We start from the raw sequence: 11,420 nt of genomic DNA, 5'->3' as shown, positions 1-11,420 counted from the left end.
TTAGAATGGCTTTACAATTCCCGCCTCTTTTCCTAGGGTATTGCACCAAGTGGATTAAAACTTCAAATGCTACAAAAACACAAAAGCACTCTCTTAAAACATCCAAGCAGGTATAATTATCACCCAGATTTTTTTTCTTTTTCTAATGGTTAGACAGTCTGGACAATGCATTTTCTTTTGAAGAGAGAATGAAAACATATATATTCAGCGAACGTGTAATCCTCTTCAGTGCCTCTCATCTATCAATTTCCTTTGGATGGTTAAAAAAATCTCAGTGTGACTTAAACTTTATGAAATGTGGTCACCGACATCTAAAAAAGTACAACAAATACATATGCTGAATGTCCTGCGTCGCCTGAAACACATAATTGTCTAATGAAAAAAGTTATCCACTTGTTAAGTCCGACACTGGCAGAGAATTTCTATTGCTTCTAAGAGAGCAGATTTGGCTGTATCTTCAAAGAGCTTGAATTTTCTGTTGACTGGAATTCATCCATGGCTTTACTGTGTTCTATTACTAGATTATGGTGTCTAATTTATAAAGTCAATTTACATGCAAAGCTTTTGCGTCCTTTGTACTACTTAAATTCCTCACAATACATTTATATTTCCTTTGTGAACTCACTTCCTCTCTCCCAGCTATTCAACACACAACTTTTTAAACAAAAGAAACTAATTTATATGGCTTTTCCAATAAGCCTATTCTAATCCAGCAACTGAGGCCACAAAAGCTTTAAGATAAAATAAAATAAAATAATAAAAAGATCCTGGGAATAGAAACGATTCTTGGGGTGGGAAAACCATTTATTAAACACATCTACTGTTGCTCCAGAGTGTCTACTATCAACTTTACTCCCAAAGAGTTAAAGGTCCTGAGAGACACGAGGCAAGGATATGGTAGAGACAAAAGTTTAGTACAAACAGATACATTCCACTCACTCTACTTGAAGAGTGGTTATACTGTCAAGAGGACAGATGTGCACATAACCTCCTCTCCCTCTATAAGAGCCCCATAGCCCCACCTTAGCCTGTGTAAGAATCTTCATCTCCTTTCCCATCTCCTCTTTCATGTCTGCAACCTTTTCGATCACACGCTGTATTTTTTTTTCACATTTGTGAGAGTGCAAACCCATCAGGAGATTATGCTGTTAACCAAGCCATGTTCCTCTGTTTGGGAGAAAGAATATTCTCAAATATAGTTTAGAAAGAAACTATGTAAGTAGAACTTTGAGAGGGACCTATAGAAATGTGCGGCTATGTTCAGCAAGCTGTGTTTAGAACACAGACTAGTGTTCTAAAAGAGAAACAGATTCTCTGAAGGAGGCAGGACACTGTCTCTGTAGTCAGTTTGCCTGAAGGAGAACAATTATCCGAAGCTTGCAAGACATTCCCTTCCTGCCGCAATGAATAATACCAAAAGCATTGTTGCCTAATGTCCTTGAGCAGCAACACAGCCGAGGAAATAGAATCATTCCTTCAATGAGTATTTGATGAGACTATGTTTACTGAAAAGTCCCACGTATTCCAGAGCACTGTGACAAACTTGATTGAAAATAATGCCTCCCAAAAGAGGTGTCTGTTTCTCTTACCTATAGTTTCTGACAGATGGTATACAACTGATATTTTTATTGGATTCCAAATTAATATGCAGCTTTCTAATTTTAAGTATTCAACGACATTTTAAGGTAGGTGTTTCTCTATATTTTTATTTAGATTTTTTTCTGTAACTTAGTGAAAAACTGCTCATATGGAATACAAACTTACTGAAATATCTCAATTAAGACCCCAATACTATTTCAGTTGAAAAACTGTTTAAGGATATGATTACTTAATGAAGATCAGACCCTTACTGACCACAAAAACAAGACTAGAAATTAGAGTCATTTGTATATTTCCATTTGAAAATTATTAACCACTTCTGAAATAGTTCTATAGAGAATTGTTTGTCAACAGATGCATTTCCCCCCCTAAAATTTGAGTCAAACATGTACTGATTTATCTGGTGAGTTCAGAAAGAAAAGGATAGAGAAGGTTTAAAAGAATGAAAGTTTTCCTAAATGTACTCATATCAGCACAAAGATGAATCGAGTTTTAGTCCCTGCGTATGCAGCCTCCACAGGGAGCATTTGAAGTTATTTCTTCTACTTCTTTTGTTTAATGACCTGGAGTCTGAAAATGAGAGCCAGAAATGCCAGTCTGGCTTGTCTCTGAGCAGCTCACATAACATACCTGCAGAACAAGAAAACAACTCCGTGCCTTTCAGATGATATGGTCTGCCTGCCTTAGACCTTTTCAAAGAGAAACGGATGTGAAACCCAATAGAAATGAAAATAATTAGAAACCCGGCTTCATCCTATGGTGAAACACACACGAGGTTTTCTGAATCCTGAAAGGTATCCTTTCATGGATGGCATGTTGGCGAGACATGATTGGGGTCGCTTCACAAAGTACAGCTTTCTGAGGGCTAGTGATTAAATCCTCTCAAATAGAGCCTTTGTTTATAAACACCGAGTGTTCTGTGGTTAGACAATAATGAAGGCTAAATATACTTGTAACTTGGTACAAAGTTAGGAAACAAGTAATCCTTAGCTTTTATATGATACAGGAAAACATCTTTTAGTAGTGTTGAGCAACACTGAATTAACAAGATAGAAAGAGTTGTCGGTAGTCACAGAGCAAGGAAACGCATCAGGAATTTATTAGATTTGGATTTATCAGTGCATAGAAATTCATGATGTTTAACTTAAAGGCAAAAAGAGAAGAACTCTTTGAATAATAGCTTGAAGTGGATGATTAGCTAAGGGGATGCAACATTTAATAGCCAAAATAAATTACTATAATTATTTTATTACCTATGCTAACTGATTCCATTGTTTTTATTGAAATAACAGCTCCCTGAGGAAGGGAAGTGAGGTTTTCCATGAATCTCTGCTCTAGGCTTGTGTTTTCTCCTACAACAATCAAAAACAATGAAAAATAGCCTTTGCCGATGAGATTTTAAATGTGTTCAATTCAGCAGTTGAGGAAAATACCTCGAAACATCTGGGAAAGGGAGAAAGCCCAGTATACAATTCAAGTTTAGTTTCAAGCCATTAGCCCTTCCCCATATTTGCATATTTAATAGTGGCCTTCTTTTATCTTATAAATATCTTCTTAGCCCCCCACACCACCCCATTGTATTTTCTTGCAACTCTCTTCTTGAGAATATTCTGTATCTAGCAAAAAAACGTATGTATGTGCCTGCAGCCTTACACAACTTTCTGAAAGCATCTGTGAGAAGGTTCAGTGTGGGGTTCAGAGAGCAGAAGGCCAGCGAATGAAAATACTGGACATTTCGAGGAAAGCAGCTCTACTTAAAACTTAAATGTTGACAGTAAAATCGTTTTTTAAAGGAAAAGGAATGCATTATGATATATATATATATATATATATATATATATATATAAGCATTTCCCAGGAAATCTGAATTAAGTGATTGTCTCTTGCTCTTCTTTTATGACAAGCCCAATTTGATTTTCTCTCTTCATTCGGTTTTGTCATTAGGGACATTTCATGAAAGGCATGGATAAGGACTTGAAGCTCACTTTTTTTTGGTTCCTTCCACTGTTCTTCATTTTCAAATGAGGTCTGTAATTGCAAGATGGGATTCCATAGAGAACAAACAGAAAGCAGAGAAGAGGAGATGAAGGCACCATGCGTCTACTGTTCCCAAGCTTCTCCATGCGTGAGGCATTGGCAATGATGCTCAACAATGCTTCAAGATTCTTGGAATGTAAGGTAGTGTAAATAAAACCAGTGGGTTAAGAGGAAAATTATAAACAATGTCTTAGCAGTTAAGAGTACTCTTTACTTTTGCAGAGGAGTGAGGTTCGACTCCCAGCATGTCCAAGGGGGCACACTGCCATCTATAACTTCAATTCTAAGGGATTTGAGGATGTCTATTGACATCCAAGAGCACTAGGCATGTACATGGTGCACAGACATATAGGCAGGTAATGTTCTAATGCACATAAAAATAAATTAAATAAATCTGAAAAATGAAAAGAAGACAGGTCACAAAAGCAATCTTATTTCTCCCATTTCTGATGCTTCTCCCACACTTGCTCATAGCAGGTCTTGATAAAGAGGAAATATACCTAACAGCATTGTCTAAATTGACATGAAAATTCCTTTCTCCTTTAAAATGACTTTAGTTTTTTCTTTTATTCTCTGTCTTCTTCTAATGGTCCCATCACTAAACCTATCAATGTTTATCACTTAAAGACCACAACAGAGCAAACAAAATGCAAAATGTTGTCCCACCATCAAAGTAAAACACTGAATTTTAGACTGAAATAGAAAGATATGAACTAAGATTTATTTTAAAATAATAATAAAAAACATACTCTATGAAACAGTAGCACCATGTTTATTTGGGGGTTTTAGAGAAAGGGGACTTATATCTACATGCTGTGGAATTTCTGCTCATAACGCTTTCTTTAAATAGTTTGATGTTTAGTGAATTTCATGTCAAATTCATGACTGAAATTTAAATTAGAATGCATCATTGAAGTATGACTCCTTCTTATGATAAAGTAGCACACATACCTCTCACATCTAACCATGTCTAAGATTTTGCTTCCTGGGATTTCAATTACAGCAACCCAAATGCAGTCCAAAACAATTCAGTAGAATATCCTAGAATTAATTCACAATTTTAAATTGAGATCCATTCTAAGCAGCACTATCAACCTTGGACTCTCTAACTCTCATCTTCATTCTGCTGAAGATACAAAGCAGTCCTTTGTTCCACACATCCATGCTGTGGCTGCTACAGGTCTGCCCTTCTGCAACGATCCTTGGCATCAGGATGTTTCCTCAAGTACTCTTACCGTTACTCAAAGGCACCATCAAATGCATGGATAGTGATTCTGATTACTGTACACAACAGGTTCACAGCTATACAGATTAATAGCATACGTATATATTTATGTATGCAGGGTTGGTTTAAATGACTTGCTACTGTTAATCTATTACAAGACCTAACTTATAAATTAATCTTTATCCTATGTATTCTGGATGTATGGAACAAGGCAAAGTGCATCTCACACATAGCTTGGTTCAATCTGTCTACATTTCCTGGCTCTGCTTGGGGGTCTTGGGATACACGTCCCTTTCAGACATACTTAGAAATTTCAATAAAACTTTGACTACTACTTGTTAGGAATGCAACAAGGAGTACTTTATATGTATTGTTTTTCTTAACTCCGAGGACACCACTAGTTTATGGAAAAGAGAACAGAGACTGAGAAGCATTAAGGGAGCCATAGAAATAAACAACTAAAAAGACACAAATGGGATCCAACCCAAATCTAGCTAATTACAAGGTCTCCTCTCCTCAGCTTGGTTTTGCTGTCTCCTCTGGGTCCTCAGAGTAGACTACATCCCATACCCTGAGCTCATTCTCATTCTGAGGGAGACAAATAAGGGTGAAGCAAATCAATAAATCATAATTTCTGTCAATTATGCTACTCATCCAGGGGAATCCTTGTGAAATATGAAAACAGTATTGACTGAAAGATGCAGCCTCTTCTGAGTGTATCAGCCAGGAAAAGAATTTACAAAAGCAGACCATGTTCACCATGCTGAACTCCAGAGAACCAGTGAAATCCACTGGTCATCAAAAAGAGGCATCTACAAGCTCCTTATGGACTGTATCCTACAGAAGAGACAGACTTAAACAGAGAGATGATATACACTAAACAGAAATTCCTACCCCATAATATAGGAATTTCTCTATGTGTTTGATAAACTAAGGCCCAAGGAGGTTAAGTGAACCTTAATGTTAATGGCCCAAAGGGAAATTATTTTTAAGCAGTGGTATGAGGGTTAATAATCAACTTTTCCTAACTTCAAATACTTGAATGCTTGTTTTTTGCTAATATTTTCATATTCTATTTGACTGGGTTAAACTGTTCAGTGTGCTAGTCTTAAATCTGCATTATACTCTTATCACTTTCAAAGAAAGAAGAGTGAACACTGAGAGGTTTGCTTTAAGGCAGGAGTTTTTCACCTTTGCACTCTAGACATTTTAGTAGATCATTCTTTCTGGTGGGCAGCTGCCCTGTGATGTATAGGATACCAGACAGCATCTGTGGTTTCTAATGGGTAGATATGGGAATTGCAGGGCAGCCATGGCAGCCATGGTTCCAACAGTCATAATGGTGTCTAGATATTGCCAGTGTTGGATCAGGGGGCTCCTTTCTCAGCTTTGAGAAGCTCTGCTCCAGGGCGCTAGAGCTTTTGTGTTTGTTTGTTTGGGGTAGGGTTTCTCTGTGTATCTCTGGCTATCCAGGAATTCTTGGAACTCACTCTATAGACCAGACTGGCCTCAAACTCACAGCGATCCATCTGCCTCTGCCTCTCTGAGTGCTGGAATTAAAAGAATGTCCACCACTGCCTGGCTAGAGACAGAACTCTTTCTACAGTCATTTGCAACCTCGGCCATTTTTAGATATTCTTGAACATGTCTGAGACTCTGAAAACTTAACTAAAAAAGAAAAAAAAAACAGAGAAAATGATGGCTATTTTACATAGTCTGTGTAATGAGTAGGGCCCCATATAAATATTTTGCAGTTGCCAAAGTGCTATCCATAATAAATTGTGTTGTTATCACTTGGAGTTCAGAGGCATACAGAACAGAAGAAGATAAAAACCAGAGAATAGAAGGCCAGTTCATTTTAAGGAATATACTTGTTTTATAGCAGTTAGCATAATTAAGAGATGAAAATATACTAGACTCTAGCAATGGAGGACAGGGTTCATAAAAAAGCTGCTACCTACAAGACTGCTTTACTGGTGGTTATGAAACTCATGAGTCTCAATCCAGGAAGGGAGACATTTTTCTAGTCTGCTTCACCGCCATGGTGATAAAGCACAGACCAAAAACAACATGGGAAAGAGAAGGCTTTTTGTTTTGTTTTGTTTTGGTTTTGGTTTTGGTTTGACTAATAGATTATATAGTCCATAATAGAATGGAGCCATCGCAGAAACTCAAGGCAAGGACTTGGAAGCAGGAACTGAAGTAGAGACCATGTAGGAATGTTGTTATATACTGGTTTGCTTTCAGGCTCATATTTCGCCTTCTTATACTGCCCAGTCATACTTGCCTAGGAATTTAGCCACCACAGAGGGCTGGAATCATACGTATCAATTAGCAATCAGAAAGTATCCCCACCTCCATTCTCATGGGCAAATCGGACGGAGATAGTCCTTCAGTTGCGACCCTTGCTCCCAGTGTGTTAAATTGACAACTGCAGCCAGTTTTGACAGGCATGAAAATGCGTCCTAGTTTTGCATAGATAGAAGACCATAGGAAGCCTTGCTCTGTTAGAGGAAAATGCTGAGCTTACCTGTGTCACTTGCTAATCTCAAATATGCCAAGAATTATGTTGCTGACCTTGAGCCAGCACTAGATTGTTTGAATATTACTTTATCTGTTCAGTGACAAATAATTTGACTTGATAATTTGTCTGGGAGTACATAGTAAGACAGGGTATTTAAAATACAAGTGGCAGTAGTGACAAATAGGAAGATGGAGGCCATCACCAAACTGAGAAAGACAACATACTAAACCAATGACACTTCAGAAACAGTTGATTGAAGCATGGGATCACAGTTTTGGTCTGCCTGTCTTTGTCTCTCTCTCTCCCCCCTCTTTTTCTCTTGTCTTTCCCTCTCAATCTTCTCTCTCTACCCTCTTCTTTTCCCCCTAAATCTAAATCGCATATTGTGTTCCAAAAGATGATGAATAGGTTTTAATTAAAGGGAAAGCAATGAACTGACACATTTAAAAACTAAGACACCCATGTCAAACAAAACACTTGTTCAACCATATCAAAATCATGTAAAAACATCTCTAAAATTTTGAAATTATAAGTATCAGTAGTCTCATTTTCCCAACGGTATTTTTCCAAAGTGAAAAAAAATCATAAAGCTGGAAGAAATATCTTTATCCAACCCCCTTCTTGAGTTGTAATAATAAGTCTGAATATTAGTTAGCTTTCTGTGCTCCACAAACATAAGCAGATTGTGGATGGAGGAGAGTATGCTCATTAAAATTTCCTTGGGGAAAGGAACACCTGTAACAATCAGAAATATGATAAAACTGTCAAAGGGTACATAAAATTAATTATGCCCACTTTGGATTATATATCATTTCTACTACAGTATGACAATGGAAATTATGTTTTCAATATATTTTTAAAAGAAAAAAGATCCTAGGAGTATTTAACTGACACTTTAATAATGATATCACTATATCTTGGGGAAAAGTTCCTTTTTTTTGCATTCCTGAACCATATTTTCTGATGATACTTTTTAAGTAGTGTTTCTCATTATAGTTTTTTTATTCAGCTACAATCAGAACTGGCCAATGCCAGCAATGACTTGTTTTCCTGAAATGGAATGTTTGCTATTATTTTACAAGAATAATAATTTTTTTCTTTTCTCGGATTTTTTAACCTTTTACTCTCTATGTTTTTACCACTTTTATTTATTTATTTATATTTATTTATTAAAAATTTCCACCTCTTCCCCTCCTCCCTTTTCCCTCCCTCTCTCCTCCTCCCTCTCTAGTCTTAAGAGCAGTCAGGGTTCTCTGCCCCGTGGGAAGTCCAGGGTCCTCCCCACTCCAGACAGGTATATAAAGGTGAGCATCTAAACAAACCAGGCTCCCACAAAGTCAGTCCATGCAGTAGAATCAAAACCCAGTGCCATTGTTCTTGGTTTCTCAGTCAGCGCTCATTGACAGCCACATTCAGAGTGTCCAGTTTGATCACATGCTCCATCATTCCCAGTCCAGCTGGCCTTGGTGAGCTTCCATTAGATCATTTCCACTGTCTCAGTGGGTGGACGCACCACTCGTGGTCCTGATTTCCTTGCTCATGTTCTCTCTCCTTCTGCTCCTCATTTGGACCTTGGGAGTTCAGTTTAGTGCTCCAATGTGGGTCTCTGTCTCTATCTCCATCCATTGCCAGATGAAGGCTCTATGGTGATATGCAAGATATTCATCAGTGTGGGTATGGGACAAGGCCAGTTCAGACACCCTCTCCTCTGCTGCCCAAGAACAATCTGGGAACCTCTCCTTGGACCTGGGAACCCCTCTAGAGTCAATGTCTTTTTTTTAACCACTTTTAAAGATCCATATAGATAAGAATTCTAGAGTTGTTGGCAGATGGCTATTGCGGGCTAAAGTTAAGAGACTAAAAATTGCCTTAGACTTTTCAGGTAACAATTCACCTCCTCACAGCAGACAGCAGCTTCTCTGCCCAAGGCCTGGTGTGTCTTGGCAATCTGACTCTAAACTCGTCAGTCGAGTTCTGCAGGATTTTCACTTGACCAGAAGTTTATGTAATGATTTACACTGAGCCATTTTCACTGTTTACCATTCATTCCTTGGTAGAAGAGACTATTTATGGAATCCCAAGGAAGAACAAACCACTTGCAAGTATGTGACAAGAGACCTTGCTTTGTGAACTTCAAGGGGCATGTGAGTGTAGTCTTGGCTAAAGAAACTTCAGAAGTCCCTAGATAAAAGCCAACCAGCTTTGACAAAATCCTGCACTTCAGCTGAGAGAGCAAAGATGCTTTACGTTTTCTGAATCCCAACACGATGGAATCTCTTATTCTATGCTTGACATCTTTGTGGGTGAGTCTCGAAATTATGGGGGATAGCTTCATATTCCGAGTCGTCTGTTTGTCTTTGCAAGAAATACTTATATGGATTGCGAAGCTAATCCACACAGTGAGGCAGCCATATAACTTCTCTCCTGTAGGTTGTAGACTCAGCAATACTTTTGACAGATTTCATCCAGACTAGAGACCCTTCAATATAATCTTCTCAATGTTTATTGAAGGTTAGTACCCACGTTTTCCCTTTTCATTGTAGGAAGGATAAAACCTGTACAACAATTGTGTTTTATAACAGCCCTTTCCCAGTGTCATACTGCTGCAGTTGTAATTTAGGATTGATAGCTACATAGGAGGACTGGCGTTCAGACTTTCTCAAGTTTAAGACAAATACTTTCCAGATGCACCAGTCAAACCTCCAGCTCTTGCAATCCTGTGAAGTAAATTCTGACCCTGGGGCTTGATAGGGTAAGCATGCCAGGTCCTCTACAGCAGCAAGGAAAATCATCAACTTAGCACATTGGATAAGCATGTGCTACTCTCTTTTTTGGAAAGAAAAAAGGAAACTGAAGGAAGGGAACATGACAGACGACTAGAGGCTAAGCATTTTGAAAATGCACACCTAGAATGGAAACATGATTTATCCTGCAGCTACATGAGCATTCTAGAGGCTTCTCTGCACAGTCAGCATGTGCTATGCATTGGCAATATGCCTAGAGGGAGGTGAGGTCACTGACCAGCTTGTAGAAGGAAGACCTTGCATTTTTGTAAAGATTTAGATCAGTAATACAAAGCTGGTATTTCTTACCTGGGCTAAATTGTGACAGGCAGGGGATTAGAATATTGTATAAACATAACTGTGTGACCTCTGAAAAGCTGGATAATGCCTTATTCTACAGGCGAGGCTGATATTTCCAGCTTGCTTGACTTCAAGAGCAAAAGTACAGCATACTGAAAACCTGGTAGCACAGGAAATCATCAGGAATCAAGTCTGCTTTGGAACTCTCCTATGAATATCATCACATAAATTCAGTGTACATGTCATTTATAGTAGAAAAAAAGCAAATCATGGTCAAATAGTTAGGATTAAATATGTTCCAAACAGCGAGCATCAGTCACTATTGTTTTATCACCAGATATAGACTGCTATGTGTCAAAGACTATGCAAGAGATTTGGGGTCTAGGAGACAGTTCTTGATTGTGGCATAAGTCAACTTTATGATTTTATATCAAATATTATATAATGTTCAAGTCTCTAAAATTACCATAAACACGAAAATGATGAGAACTGGCAGTACTAGATACTATGAAATGAGTGAGTGCTATTAAAAATGAGAAAGAAGTTGGGAGCTGGTGGCCTATGCCTTAAATCTCAGCACTAAGAAGGGAGAGACAGGTGAATATCTGAGTTTAAGGACAGCCTGGTTTGCAGAGCAAGTTCCAGGGTATATAAGGCTACACAGAAAAACCATGTCTGAAAACACCAAAAATATAAATAAAATAAAATTTAAAAGGAAAGAAAGAAGCTGCGGATGGACAAGTGTGACTGCGCTGAGATGAGGGACACCGAGTGATTGGAGATCTTGTATGGAAAAACAGGTTGTGCACACCTGTAATCCCAGCTACTCAGGATGCTGAGTCAGTCAAGAACATCTCCATTTGGAAGATTTCCTGGGCAATCTAAACATCATCTTAACCCAAGATGAAATTTTAAAGGGTTAAGGGGTGTAGCTCAACAGTAGGGTGATTGT

This window comes from Myodes glareolus, chromosome 9 (genome assembly GCF_982192425.1).
Source record: "Myodes glareolus chromosome 9, mMyoGla1.1, whole genome shotgun sequence".
Taxonomy (NCBI): Eukaryota; Metazoa; Chordata; class Mammalia; order Rodentia; family Cricetidae; genus Myodes; species Myodes glareolus.
Note: the sequence above shows the minus strand (reverse complement) of the source record.